Source organism: Pristiophorus japonicus, chromosome 26 (assembly GCF_044704955.1).
Source record: "Pristiophorus japonicus isolate sPriJap1 chromosome 26, sPriJap1.hap1, whole genome shotgun sequence".
Lineage (NCBI taxonomy): Eukaryota > Metazoa > Chordata > Chondrichthyes > Pristiophoridae > Pristiophorus > Pristiophorus japonicus.
In genome coordinates, this window is record NC_092002.1 from 26,131,556 (window position 1) to 26,147,670 (window position 16,115).

A 16,115-nucleotide genomic window follows, 5' to 3' on the forward strand; every position below is an offset into this window, starting at 1 on the left:
TCCGATAGTACAATGCACGGGTCCATCACTGCACTGGAGCATGGCTTCAGACACTCCGACAGTACAATGCACGGGTCCATCACTGCACTGGAGCATGGCTGCAGACACTCCGACAGTGCAATGCACGGGTCCATCACTGCACTGGAGCATGGCTGCAGACACTCCGACAGTGCAATGCACGGGTCCATCACTGCACTGGAGCATGGCTGCAGACACTCCAACAGCACGGGTCATTGCCTTCCCAATAAATTGACTGGGTGCAACAGCTGCTCTGTGAGACGCAGGTAGTTCTGATGTGGCCAATATATTCAGGACAATGGTGAGGGGTGATGGTGGCATATGGGGTTGAGGGTCCTATTCCTACTCCGTTCCTTGGCGTCTAAACAGAATCCTCAGTCCCTGCCCCCAGTCCTGCTCTACTACAACGAAAAGCTTTAAAGCTTTGGTCCTATCTGTGGCCAGCCATTGGTCCTAAAGCTCTGCAGATGTTGGTGAAAGGTCCCCGTGCTAAACAGACTGCCCAGTTTTATGGACAATCTCAGCACATGACATCTGACTGCAGCAAAGGAGGAAATGGAATCGCTAGCTCAGTGACATCACGTGCCATCCTGTGTCAGGTGCAGGGAAGTCTGTCCATGTCTGACCCTGGCCTTGAAGGGCCATATGACCCTGGAGAAGCCCATTGCATCTGCCCTTTGACCCTCACAAGGTAACCTCATAATGGTCATACAGTGGTTAGCTGGATGCAAAAGTCAGCTAAAATATACCTAGCGTTAATTAACTTGATCAACAAGAAACGCTGGGGAAAAACAACCGAGAAAGATATAAATACTGAGAGCTGGGATGAGGATTTTTAGATTCGCTTAGGCCTGTTCAGACTCGCTGAAGCATCTATGGACTATCAGAGCAGGGCAGGGCATTGTGCCAGCTCTATAGTCTTCGACTGTTCGGGGATTGAAGGTCAATGCTACCTTGATAATTGATGGATGTCCTGATGGTCTCACCAGCTTTAAATTGCAGATCGGTTCATTAATAAACCTCGATAGATTGTAGAACTGTCTCTCATGGTCTTCTGTATCACTAACTGGCGAACCACATCTCCGTGCACTCTTTTGCTGAAGAAGCACATTAGCGAGGAGGCGCCCCCCGGACCCTTACAATATCCGGGACATTATAATCTGGCTGAAACTTGCTAAAACGTGCTATCTAGGGGACAGTAACATTCTCAGGTTGTTCCTTTCCTTTGGGGAGAGATAGACCAACCTTCAGACCCATTCTGTGTCTTTAGGATTTGGCTACCTCAACCTTAAGTTGAGAGTGAACTCCTGAGAAATACACCTGAACCGGGATTGTCCCAAAAAGGGCACTGGGATTGTAATAACCGCCACAACCAGATGTGGGTCTGGAACACAAATGGGGCAGGAGCTGGGGTAAGGGGCGTGTGGCCCTTCTTGCAATAGGTGCAGGCCAGAGGAAACCTAGCCCCTCACTCTCAGTCACTTTCCCTGTTTACCTCCCCAAGGATAGAGATGGGTTTGAGGACATTGTTTCCCATTATCACCAAACGAAATGATTACATTGGGGTCAGGGTCACATTAGATTGATTGGTTTAAACCATTTCAGCGCCTTGCTTATTCTCCGCCTTCTTTAGTTTAAGCAAGGCCAATAGGTGTTTGAGGGAGGGACAGGGCGGGCACATGTGATTAGGGCGATTTGCTAAAGTGGAGGGGAAATGCTGACACGGACTTGTTGGACTGAATGGCCCGTTTCCGTGTTGTCACCTCTATGTAATCAGATGTGATGTCACTGCATTCTTAGCCACATATTTATTACAGTTTTTTTTCTCTTTTCAAGACAGCAACTGTGAGGAATGTCAGTGACGAGCTGCCACAAACCCGAGACACACAGTCTGAGCTAAGTATTAAAGCATTATTCCCTTCATTCAGCCAAAGCCCCTCAACACGGCGTTAGACCTTCAACTTCCAACTTTAACTCTTTCAGGAAGACCACAGCTATTTTGATAAATTGCTAAAAAATTCAGCTTGTCCTGTGAAGGGACATTGGCTGTCACAATACCAGAAACCACATTTAAAATGAGGAACTTTACATTTCAATGTTGTGCGAGGATTCCCGTTACCAGCACTACCTATCAAACACTTATCACCATCGATGGCTTATACAGATGCTAAATAAACATCAAGTGTCACTTCGGAGGGTTCATAATTGTAAAGAAGATTAAAACGCGAAAGACGCGATATATGTCATTTCTTTAATAAACAGAAGGTGAGTTGATGGGTGAGGAGGTCACATTCACTTATCCTTAAATCAGAATGAAGCTGAACATATGGGAGTTAAAGCCACAGAGTCTGGAACTGGGATACTGAAGGCAACTCAACCCTGAACCCTACCATAGGGCAAAGTGTTGGATTTGACACATCTTACCGGGTCTCGGCCCCACACCATCAGGTCAGACAGTTCCAGCCAACAGCCGATTGGATTCATGAACAAATAACAAAAATCTGGAGTATTTTAATAGAAAATCTTCATAAACCCACTGAAAAGACGCACCTGCAACTGTCCAGCATGTTTCAATTGTAAAATTCAAAACATCGGTTGCTCAGGTTCAAGATGAAACAATTTCTACATCACCAGCTGAGAATCCAACTATCCGAAAGCAAGGTTCCATTCTGCACGACAGAAAGACAATGGCATCTCTTGTCCTCATTTCTTCTTTCCAAAGAGACTGAACCTTCGGTCACTGTCCCGTTTGGGATTGCCTTCATCAGTGGAGGAGGTAGTCGGAGGCAGCTGGCCACTTTGCTGAGCGATTTGTGCATGTTCTGCAATGGCGGTGGTAACACTCTTGATCCAATCGTTCATCTCCTCCTGAAATGGAGCACATTGAAGAGGCAACAACTTTCACCACATTTAATACATTTTATAAAACCATCATCACATAAGAACAGGTTTCTCACACAATTCACAGGCTACATCCAATACCTAATTGTCCAGCAATAGCCCAATGTAGAGCATCCAGAACTGTCACTGGATAACTTCTGTCACCGACTCCATTGTGACCTGCAATTCTCCACCACCGGTTCTACCCTTCTTTCCTGCAACTCGTGCTTTTTGCTGCGGCCATTGTTCATGCATGAGCCTCGGTTGGCCACCAGCAGCTTGTCTGACCATGGGGCGGGGGGGGGGGGCGACATTCTCTCGGAGCTGCTCTCTGCTCCCACCCAGTGTCCACACATCATTGACTGCACACCACAGACTGACAGCACAAACTGGGCCCTCACTGGAAATACTTCCCGATCATTGGGGAGACAACACGTTCCACCTCCATAACGCCAGTCCACCCTAAATTCCTCAAGAAATCTCTAAATAAGGGATAGATCCATTCCCAGTGCTCCCACTCCTCCTCAAACAATTATTTCACACAATTTACAATTATTTAAACTTCCCAAGGGGCTGACTGCACAATATAACCTGCTCAACTCAAAAAGCAAGAAATAATTGACTCGGCAAACTATACTGAGAATTTTTCGAAGGGTGTTGGGAAGATTGAGCTCGTCGTGTATACACACACCCAGCTCTGCACACACATAGGCGCAAATCGCATTGTGGCCAATAATCGGGTCTCTGGTGCCCACAATGTTGCTCAATGCAGTGTGTCATTCAATCGATGCTGTGTGCTGTTCCTGGTCAATCAAGTTCAAAATTAAATCAAGTTAGTCAGACACAACCTTGTGTTAACAAATCAATGCTGAACTGTCCTTGACGTGTCTTTCTAAATGAAGATTTATCATCAAAGCATGGAAATTTACAGCACGGAAGGAGGTCATTTCGGCCCATCGTGTCTGTGCCGGCCGACCAAGAGCCATCCAGCCTAATCCCACTTTCCAGCTCTCGGTCCGTAGCCCTGTAGCCTACGGCACTTCAGGTGCACATCCAAGTCTTTTTTAAATGTGGTGAGGCTTTCTGCCTCTACCACCCTTTCAGGCACTGAGTTCCAGACCTCCACCATCCTCTGGGTGAAGAAATTTCCCCTCATCTCTCCTCTAAACCTCTCCCCAATTACTTTAAATCTATGCCCCCTGGTTGTTGACCCCTCTGCCAAGGGAAACAGGTCCGTCCTATCCACTCTATCCAGGCCCCTCATCATTTTATACACCTCAATCAGGTCTCCCCTCAGCCTCCTCTGTTCCAAAGAAAACAGACCCAGCATCTCCAATCTTTCCTCATAACCAAAATTCTCCAGTCCAGGCAACATCCTCGTAAATCTCCCTCTGCACCCTCTCCAGTGCAATCACATCTTTCCTGTAATGTGGTGACCAGAACTGCACGCAGTACTCCAGCTGTGGCCTAACCAGTGTTTTATACAGTTCAAGCCTAACCCTCCCTGCTCTTGTATTCCACGCCTCAACTAATAAAGGCAAGCATTCCATATGCCTTCTTAACCACCTTATCGAATTCCATTTGCCACAGTTCTGCCCACCTGACCAGTACATTGATATCTTCCTGCAGTCTGCAGCTTTATTCATTATCAACCACACAGCTTATTGTCGTGTCATCTGCAAACTTCTTAATCATATCTCAACATTCAAGTCCAAGTCATTGATATATAACGCAAAAAGCAAGGGACCCAGTACTGAGCCCTGTGGAACCCCACTGGATACAGCCTTCCAGTCACAAAAACATCCATCGACCATTACCCTTTGCTTCCTACCTCTGAGCCAATTTTGGATCCAACTTGCCACTTTGCCCTGGATCCCATGGGCTTTTACTTTTGTGAACAGTCTGCCATGTGTGATCTTATCAAAAGCTTTGCTAAAATCCATATATACTACATCATACACACTATCCTCATCAACCCTTGTTACCGCCTCAAAAAGTGCAATCAAGTTAGTCAGACACGACCTTCCCTTAACAAATCCATGCTGACTGTCCTTGATTAATCCGTGTCTTTCTAAATGAAGATTTATCTTGTCCCTCAGAATTTTTTCCAATAATTTTCCTACCACTGAGGTTAGGCTGACTGGCCTGTAATTACTCGGTCTATCCCTTTCTCCCTTTTTAAACAAAGGTACAACATTAGCAGTCCTCCAGTCCTCTGGCACCACACCTGTAGCCAGAGAGGATTGGAAAATGATGGTCAGAGCCTCTGCTATTTCCTCTTTTGCTTCTCTTAACAGCCTGGGATACATTTCATCTGGGCCTGGGGATTTATCCACTTTCAAAGCTGCTAAGCCCCTGAATACTTCCTCGCTCACTATGTTTATCTCATCTAATATTTCACACTCCTCCTCCCTCATTGCAAAGTCTGCATCGCCCCTCTCTTTTGTGAAAACAGATGCAAAGTATTCATTAAGAATCATACCCACGTCTTCTGCCTCTACACACAGATTTCCTTTATGGTCTCTAATAGGCCCCAATCTTTCTCTAGTTATCCTCTTGCTCTTAATGTATTTATAAAACATCTTTAGGTTTCCCCTGATTTTACTTGCCAACGTTCTCTCATGCTCTCTCTTTGCTTTCCTGATATTTTTTTTAATTGCACCCCTGCACTTCTTATACTCCTCCAGAGTCTCTGCATTGTTGAGTTCTCGGTATCTGTCATAAGCCTCCTTGTTTTCTTTATCTTACCCTGTATGACCCTTGACATCCAGGGGGCTCGAGATTTGTTAGCCCCACCCTTTTTGTGTTGGGGAAATTGATGGGATTGAAGGCCGATAAATCCCCAGGGCCTGATGGACTGCATCCCAGAGTACTTAAGGAGGTGGCCTTGGAAATAGCGGATGCATTGACAGTCATTTTCCAACATTCCATTGACTCTGGATCAGTTCCTATGGAGTGGAGGGTAGCCAATGTAACCCCACTTTTTAAAAAAGGAGGGAGAGAAAAAAACAGGGAATTATAACCAGTCAGCCTGACATCGGTCGTGGGTAAAATGATGGAATCAATTATTAAGGATGTCATTGCAGCGCATTTGGAAAGAGGTGACATGATAGGTCCAAGTCAGCATGGATTTGTGAAAGGGAAATCATGCTTGACAAATCTTCTGGAATTTTTGAGGATGTATCCAGTAGAGTGGACAAGGGAGAACCAGTTGATGTGGTATATTTGGACTTTCAGAAGGCTTTCGACAAGGTCCCACACAAGAGATTAATGTGCAAAGTTAAAGCACATGGGATTGGGGGTAGTGTGCTGACGTGGATTGAGAACTGGTTGGCAGAAAGGAAGCAAAGAGTAGGAGTAAATGGGGACTTTTCAGAATGGCAGGCAGTGACTAGTGGGGTACCGCAAGGTTCTGTGCTGGGGCCCCAGCTGTTTACATTGTACATTAATGATTTAGACGAGGGGATTAAATGTAGTATCTCCAAATTTGCAGAAGACACTAAGTTGGGTGCAGTGTGAGCTGCGAGGAGGATGCTATGAGACTGCAGAGTGACTTAGATAGGTTAGGTGAGTGGGCAAATGCATGGCAGATGAAGTATAATGTGGATAAATGTGAGGTTATCCACTTTGGTGGTAAAAACAGAGTGACAGACTATTATCTGAATGGTGACAGATTAGGAAAAGGGGAGGTGCAACGAGACCTGGGTGTCATGGTACATCAGTCATTGAAGGTTGGCATCCAGGTACAGGAGGCGGTTAAGAAAGCAAATGGCATGTTGGCCTTCATAGCGAGGGGATTTGAGTACAGGGCCAGGGAGGTGTTACTACAGTTGTACAGGGCCTTGGTGAGGCCACATCTGGAGTATTGTGTACTTTTGGTCTCCTAATCTGAGGAAGGACATTCTTGCTATTGAGGGAGTGCAGCAAAGGTTCACCAGACTGATTCCCGGGATGGCGGGACTGACCTATCAAGAAAGACTGGATCAACTGGGCTTGTATTCACTGGAGTTCAGAAGAATGAGAGGAGACCTCATAGAAACGTTTAAAATTCTGACGGGTTTAGATGCAGGAAGAATGTTCCCGATGTTGGGGAAGTCCAGAACCAGGGGTCACAGTCTCAGGATAAGGGGTAAGCCATTTAGGACCGAGATGAGGAGAAACTTCTTCACCCAGAGAGTGGTGAACCTGTGGAATTCTCTACCACAGAAAGTTGTTGAGGTCAATTCACTAAATATATTCAAAAGGGAGTTAGATGTCATCCTTATTACTAGGAGGATCAAGGGGTATGGCGAGAAAGCAGGAATGGGGTACTGAAGTTGCATGTTCAGCCATGGACTCATTGAATGGCGGTGCAGGCTCGAAGGGCCGAATGGCCTACTCCTGCACCTATTTTCTATGTTTCTATGTTTTTATTTAAGGGAACATACTATATCCTGTCCCTCATAATTGTTTTCAATACTTTTCCCAGCACTGAGGTTAGGCTGAACTGTAATTACTCAGTCTATCCTTTTCTTGCTTTCTATACAAAGGTACAACATTAGGAGTCCTCCAGTCCTCCAGCACCTCACCTGTAGCCAGTACATCCCCCAGTACATCCCCCAGGACATCCGCCAGTACATCCCCCAGCCCCGATCCCCGGACACTCCCCTCATCCCCCGATCCCCGGGACACTCCCTCCATCCCCCGATCCCCGGGACACTCCGTACATCCCCTGATCCCCGTGACACTCCGTACATCCCCCGATCCCCGGGACACTCCATACGTCCCCTGATCCCCGGGACACTCCGTACATCCCCCGATCCCCGGGACACTCCGTACATCCCCCAATCCCCGGGACACATCCCCCGATCCCTGGGACACTCCCTACATCCCCCGATCCCCGGGACACATCCCCCGATCCTGGGACACTCCCTACATCCCCCGATCCCCGGGACACTCCCTCCATTCCCCAATCCCCGGGACACTCCGTACATCCCCCGATCCCCGGGACACTCCGTACATCCCCCGATCCCCGGGACACTCCGTACATCCCCTGATCCCCGGGACACTCCGTACATCCCCTGATCCCCGGGACACTCCGTACATCCCCCGATCCCCGGGACACTCCGTACATCCCCCGATCCCCGGGACACATCCCCCGATCCCTGGGACACTCCCTCCATCCCCCGATCCCCGGGACACTCCCTCCATCCCCCGATCCCCGGGACACTCCGTACATCCCCCGATCCCCGGGACACATCCCCCGATCCCCGGGACACTCCGTACATCCCCCGATCCCCGGGACACTCCCTCCATCCCCCGATCCCCGGGACACTCCGTACATCCCCCGATCCCCGGGACACTCCCTCCATCCCCCGATCCCCGGGACACTCCCTCCATCCCCCGATCCCCGGGACACTCCCTCCATCCCCCGATCCCCGGGACACTCCCTCCATCCCCTGATCCCCGGGACACTCCGTACATCCCCCGATCCCCGGGACACTCTGTACATCCCCTGATCCCCGGGACACTCCCTCCATCCCCCGATCCCCGGGACACTCCGTACATCCCCCGATCCCCGGGACACTCCGTACATCCCCCGATCCCCGGGACACTCCGTACATCCCCCGATCCCTGGGACACTCCCTACATCCCCCGATCCCTGGGAACATCCCCCGATCCCCGGGACATTCCCTACATCCCCCGATCCCCGGGACACTCCCTCCATTCCCCGATCCCCGGGACACTCCCTCCATGCCCCGATCCCCGGGACACTCCGTACATCCCCCGATCCCTGAGACACTCCCTCCATCCTCCGATCCCTGGGACACTCCGTCCATCCGCCGATCCCCGGGACACTCCGTACATCCCCCGATCCCCGGGACACTCCGTACATCCCCCGATCCCCGGGACACATCCCCTGATCCCCGGGTCACTTCGTACATCCCCCGATTCCTGGGACACTCCCTACATTCCCCGATCCCCGGGACACTCCCTCCATCCCCCGATCCCCGGGACACTCCCTACATCCCCCGATCCCCGGGACACTCCCTCCATCCCCCAATCCCCGGGAGACTCCCTACATCCCCCGATCCCCGGGACACTCCGTACATCCCCCGATCCCCGGGACACTCCGTACATCCCCCGATCCCCGGGACACTCCGTACATCCCCCGATCCCCGGGACACTCCGTACATCCCCTGATCCCCGGGACACTCCCTCCATCCCCCGATCCCCCGGACACTCCGTACATCCCCTGATCCCCGGGACACACCGTACATCCCCTGATCCCCGGGACACTCCGTACATCCCCTGATCCCCGGGACACTCCGTTCATCCCCCGATCCCTGGGACACTCCCTACATACCCCGATCCCTGGGAACATCTCCCGATCCCCGGGACACTCCCTACATCCCCCGATCCCCGGGACACTCGGTGCATCCCCCGATCCCCGGGACATCCGTACATCCCCTGATCCCCGGGACACTCCCTACATCCCCCGATCCCTGGGAACATCCCCCGATCCCCGGAACACTCCATACATCCCCCGATCCCCGGGACACTCCCTACATCCCCCGATCCCTGGGAACATCCCCCGATCCCCGGAACACTCCGTACATCCCCCGATCCCCGGGACACTCCCTCCATCCCCCGATCCCCGGGACACTCTCTCCATCCCCCGATCCCCGGGACACTCCGTACATCCCCCGATCCCCGGGACACTCTGTACATCCCCTGATCCCCGGGACACTCCCTCCATCCCCCGATCCCCGGGACACTCCGTACATCCCCCGATCCCCGGGACACTCCCTCCATCCTCCGATCCCCGGAACACTCCCTCCATCCCCCGATCCCCGGGACACTCGGTACATCCACCGATCCCCGGGACACATCTCCCGATCCCCGGGACACTCCCTCCATCTCCCGATCCACGGGACACTCCCTCCATCCCCCGATCCCCGGGACACTCCGTACATCCCCTGATTCCCGGGACACTCCCTCCATCCCCCGATCCCCGGGACACTCCGTACATCCCCCGATCCCCGGGACACTCCGTACATCCCCCGATCCCCGGGACACTCTGTACATCCCCTGATCCCTGGGACACTCCATACATCCCCCGATCCCCGGGACACTCCCTACATCCCCCGATCCCTGGGAACATCCCCCGATCCCCGGGACTCTCCCTACATCCCCCAATCTCCGGGACACTCTGTACATCCCGTAATCCCCGGGACACTCCCTCCATCCCCCGATCCCCGGGACACATCCCCGGATCCCTGGGACACTCCCTACATCCCCCGATCCCTGGGAACATCCCCCGATCCCTGGGACACTCCGTACATCCCCCGATCCCTGGGACACTCCGTACATCCCCCGATCCCTGGGACACTCCCTACATCCCCCGATCCCCGGGACACTCCCTCCATCCCCCGATCCCAGGGACACTCGGTACATCCCCCGATCCCTGGGAACATCCCCCGATCCCCGGGACACTCCCTACATCCCCCGATCCCTGGGAACATCCCCCGATCCCCGGGACACTCCCTACATCCCCCGATCCCTGGGAACATCCCCCGATCCCTGGGACACTCCCTACATCCCCCGATCCCTGGGAACATCCCCCGATCCCCGGGACACTCCCTACATCCCCCGATCCCTGGGAACATCCCCCGATCTCCGGGACACTCCCTCCATCCCCCGATCCCAGGGACACTCGGTACATCCCCCGATCCCAGGGACACTCCCTCCATCCCCCGATCCCCGGGACACTCCGTACATCCCCTGATCCCCGGGACACTCCGTACATCCCCCGATCCCCGGGACAATCCCTCCATCCTCCGATCCCCGGGACACTCCCTCCATCCCCCGATCCCCGGGACACTCCCTCCATCCCCTGATCCCCGGGACACTCCCTCCATCCCCCGATCCCCGGGACACTACGTACATCCCCCGATCCCCGGGACACTCCCTCCATCCCCCGATCCCCGGGACACTCCCTCCATCCCCCGATCCCCGGGACACTCGGTACATCCCCCGATCCCCGGGACACTCGGTACATCCCCCGATCCCCGGGACACATCCCCTGATCCCCGGGACACTCCCTCCATCCTCCGATCCACGGGACACTCCCTCCATCCCCCGATCCCCGGGACACTCGGTACATCCCCCGATCCCCGGGACACTCGGTACATCCCCCGATCCCCGGGACACATCCCCTGATCCCCGGGACACTCCCTCCATCCTCCGATCCACGGGACACTCCCTCCATCCCCCGATCCCCGGGACACTCCCTCCATCCCCCGATCCCTGGGACACTCCGTACATCCCCCGATCCCTGGGACACTCCGTACATCCCCCTGATCCCCGGGACACTCCCTCCATCCTCCGATCCCCGGTACACTCCCTCCATCTCCCGATCCCCGGGACACTCCCTCCATCCTCCGATCCCCGGGACACTCCCTCCATCCTCCGATCCTCGGGACACTCCCTCCATCCTCCGATCCCCGGGACATTCTTTCCATCCCCCGATTCCCGGGACAGTCCGTACATCCCCCGATCCCCGGGACACTCCCTCCATCCTCCGATCCCCGGGACACTCCCTCCATCCCCCGATCCCCGGGACACTCGGTACATCCCCCGATCCCCGGGACACTCCGTACATCCCCGGATCCTCGGGACACTCCCTGCATCCCCCGATCCCTGGGAACATCCCCCGATCCCCGGGACACATCCCCTGATCCCCGGGACACTTCGTACATCCCCCGATCCCCGGGACACTCCATACATCCCCCGATCCCCGGGACACTCCGTACATCCCCGGATCCCCGGGACACTCCCTGCATCCCCCGATCCCTGGGAACATCCCCCGATCCCCGGGACACTCCCTACATCCCCCAATCTCCGGGACACTCTGTACATCCCCTGATCCCCGGGACACTCCCTCCATCCCCCGATCCCCGGGACACATCCCCCGATCCCTGGGACACTCCATACATCCCCCGATCCCTGGGAACATCCCCCGATCCCCGGGACACTCCCTACATCCCCCGATCGCCGGGATACTCGGTACATCCCCCGATCCCCGGGACACTCCTTCCATCCCCCGATCCCCGGGACACTCCCTCCACCCCCCGATCCCCGGGACACTCCGTACATCCCCCGATCCCCGGGACACTCCTACATCCCCCGATCACTGGGACACTCCGTACATCCCCCGATCCCTGGGACACTCCGTACATCCCCCTGATCCCCGGGACACTCCCTCCATCCCCCGATCCCCGGGACACTCCGTACATCCCCTGATCCCCAGGACACTCCGTACATCCCCCGATCCCCGGGACACTCCGTACATCCCCCGATCCCTGGGACACTCCCTACATCCCCCGATCCCTGGGAACATCCCCCGATCCCCGGGACACTCCCTCCATCCCCCGATCCCCGGGACACTCCCTACATCCCCCGATCCCTGGGAACATCCCCCGATCTCCGGGACACTCCCTCCATCCCCCGATCCCCGGGACACTCCCTCCATCCCCCGATCCCAGGGACACTCGGTGCATCCCCCGATCCCCGGGACACTCCGTACATCCCCCGATCCCTGGGAACATCCCCCGGTCCCCGGGACACTCCCTCCATCCCCCGATCCCCGGGACACTCCCTCCATCCCCCGATCCCAGGGACACTCCCTCCATCCCCCGATCCCCGGGACACTCCGTACATCCCCCGATCCCCGGGACACTCCGTACATCCCCCGATCCCCGGGACACTCCGTACATCCCCCGATCCCCGGGACACTCCCTCCATCCTCCGATCCCCGGGACACTCCCTCCATCCCCCGATCCCCGGGACACTCCCTCCATCCTCCGATCCCCGGGACACTCCCTCCATCCCCCGATCCCCGGGACACTCCCTACATCCCCCGATCCCTGGGAACATCCCCCGATCCCCGGGACACTCCCTCCATTTCCCAATCTCCGGGACACTCCCTCCATCCCCCGATACCCGGGACACTCCCTCCATCCCCCGATCCCCGGGACACTCCGTACATCCCCCGATCCCCGGGACACTCCGTACATCCCCCTATCCCCGGGACACTCCCTCCATCCTCCGATCCCCGGGACACTCCCTCCATCCCCCTATCCCCGGGACACTCCCTCCATCCTCCGATCCCCGGGACACTCCCTCCATCCCCCGATCCCCGGGACACTCCCTCCATCCTCCGATCCCCGGGACACTCGGTACATCTGTGCTGAAGTTTTTCACACTATTTTATTGAAATGAAATGCTTGTATTTCACTGTTTAATTCTGTTGCCGCGCCCTGACATTCCCAGTGTGAGGCTCACCTCATCCTTGGCCTGGAACAGGAACTCATTGCCGTCACTTGTCCTGTCACAATGGAAAAGGAAAATATTAATTGGAACAAGAAATGATTCATGTCAAATCTGGAATGAAGCTTCTTGCTGAGTGTCAGCATTCTGTACAGATTCACAGCCCGTTCCTGGCATCAGTCATTGAATGGGGTGAAGGATTTATCCTTGTGATATAGAAAGGTGTTTGTATGTGCTAAATGTGGTTTGCAGCACTGGCCAACTTGTGTCGCTCGAGCAGCAATTGTTAAATTCCCAAGGTGTGAACGAGCCGATAGAAGCCGGTGTTTGCTGGCGAGGAGCTGGGCAGGTCACAGGGCCTGCACTGCGTCCTGTCAATCCCAGGGAGAGAGGTCTGTGGGAAGGAGGACAGTCGGAGTATGTTTGTGGGTATGTACTAGACTTGCGCCTGGTCTCCAGCAATCTTGGAGCCCCTTGCTACGGACCAAGACCTTGCTCTGTCAAGCCCGTGCTACGGCCAGCCCATGTTGAAAGAAGTCACGCAGACATCTTCCACCCTGTAAATGAAGTTCAGGACCTGGACTGTCAGGACCCTCATGGACAACACCTGTGACAGAGACTGTTCAGTCACCTGAGAACTCATTTTTAGCGTGGAACCAAGTCACCCTCGACTCCGAGGGACTGCCTGAGGAGAACAAGTCATGGGGAGCTGGAAAGTTGCTGAATGAACGGTTACCCAGGGTTACGCCTGGGCAGGTGTGTTTCAGCATAACATGCCGTGGGATAAACCTGTCGCAAACATAGCTTCCACCTCAATCCTGTCCCTCTGACAAACTCACCTCATTTTAAACACAAACTTTTTCTTCTTGTAATTGCTGGCGATGTCGCAAGTGGCTTCGCTCAGAGTGATGGGTGCCTCTCCGTTATACGTTGCTCCGGCTTTATGGCTCTTGGCATCTTTATAAAAGCCCAGGTCCCCTTGACTCACCACGCAGTATACATTGACCCAGGACCTGAACGACAACAGAAGGAACAGTTATTGCAATTTCCCGCTGAGAATGGCACTGAGACACGGCACTGAGACACGGCACAGTCAGGGCACTGAGACACGGCACTGAGACACGGCACTGAGACACGGCACAGTCAGGGCACTGAGACACGGCACTGAGACACGACACGGCACTGAGACACGGCACTGAGACACGGCACTGAGACACGGCACTGAGACACGGCACTGAGACACGGCACTGAGACACGGCACTGAGACACGGCACAGTCAGGGCACTGAGACACGGCACTAAGACACGACACGGCACTGAGACACGGCACTGAGACACGGCACTGAGACACGGCACTGAGACACGGCACTGAGACACGGCACAGTCAGGGCACTGAGACACGGCACTGAGACACGGCACTGAGACACGGCACAGTCAGGGCACTGAGACACGGCACTGAGACACGGCACTGAGACACGGCACTAAGACACGACACGGCACTGAGACACGGCACTGAGACACGGCACTGAGACACGACACGGCACTGAGACACGGCACTGAGACACGGCACAGTCAGGGCACTGAGACACGGCACTGAGACACGGCACAGTCAGGGCACAGCAGGCAGCAATCAGCCAATAAAATAAACTTGCCACAAAACTGCCAGGCAATGATTATCTCCCACAGTGTCCCGGGGTTCAGACACAGTATCCCGGGGTTCAGACACAGTGTCCCGGGGTTCAGACACAGTGTCCCGGGGTTCAGACACAGTATCCCGGGGTTCAGACACAGTATCCCGGGGTTCAGACACAGTGTCCCGGGATTCAGACACAGTATCCCGGGATTCAGACACAGTATCCCGGGGTTCAGACACAGTATCCCGGGGTTCAGACACAGTATCCCGGGGTTCAGACACAGTATCCCGGGGTTCAGACACAGTATCCCGGGATTCAGACACAGTATCCCGGGGTTCAGACACAGTATCCCGGGGTTCAGACACAGTGTCCCGGGGTTCAGACACAGTATCCCGGGATTCAGACACAGTATCCCGGGGTTCAGACACAGTATCCCGGGGTTCAGACACAGTATCCCGGGGTTCAGACACAGTGTCCCGGGGTTCAGACACAGTATCCCGGGGTTCAGACACAGTATCCCGGGATTCAGACACAGTATCCCGGGGTTCAGACACAGTATCCCGGGGTTCAGACACAGTGTCCCGGGGTTCAGACACAGTATCCCGGGGTTCAGACACAGTATTATCCCGGGATTCAGACACAGTGTCCCGGGGTTCAGACACAGTATCCTCTGGGGTTCAGACACAGTATCCCGGGTTCAGACACATTATCCCGGGGTTCAGACACAGTATCCCGGGGTTCAGACTCAGTATCCCGGGGTGCAGACACAGTATCCCGGGGCTCAGACACAGAGTCCCGGGTTTCAGACACAGTATCCCAGAGTTCGGACACGGTATCCCGGGGTTCAGACACAGTGTCCCGGGGTTCAGTCTCAGTGGCCCGGGGTTCAGACACAGCATACCGGGGTCCAGACTCAGTGTCCCGGGGTTCAGACACAGTATCCCGGGGTTCAGACACAGTATCCCGGGGTTCAGAAACAGTATCCCGGGGTTCAGACACAGTGTCCCAGGGTTCAGACACAGTGTCCCGGGGTTCAGGCACAGTATTATCCCGGGGTTCAGACACAGTATCCTCTGGGGTTCAGACACAGTATCCCGGGTTCAGACACATTATCCCGGGGTTCAGACACAGTATCCCGGGGTTCAGACTCAGTATCCCGGGGTGCAGACACAGTATCCCGGGGCTCAGACACAGAGTCCCGGGTTTCAGACACAGTATCCCAGAGTTCGGACACGGTATCCCGGGGTTCAGACACAGTGTCCCGGGGTTCAGT

General features: G+C 54.8%; 1 long non-coding RNA gene across 1 annotated transcript; it reads right to left on the reverse strand.

Annotated features, from left to right (window-relative positions):
• Positions 1-2,297: 2,297 nt before the first annotated feature.
• On the reverse strand, positions 2,298-14,181 carry LOC139239108 (uncharacterized). Its single transcript, XR_011588603.1, has 3 exons — positions 14,049-14,181; positions 13,225-13,267; positions 2,298-2,886 (listed from the first exon to the last, which is right to left on the reverse strand). It is a non-coding gene; the product is annotated as an uncharacterized lncRNA (long non-coding RNA).
• Positions 14,182-16,115: the final 1,934 nt, after the last annotated feature.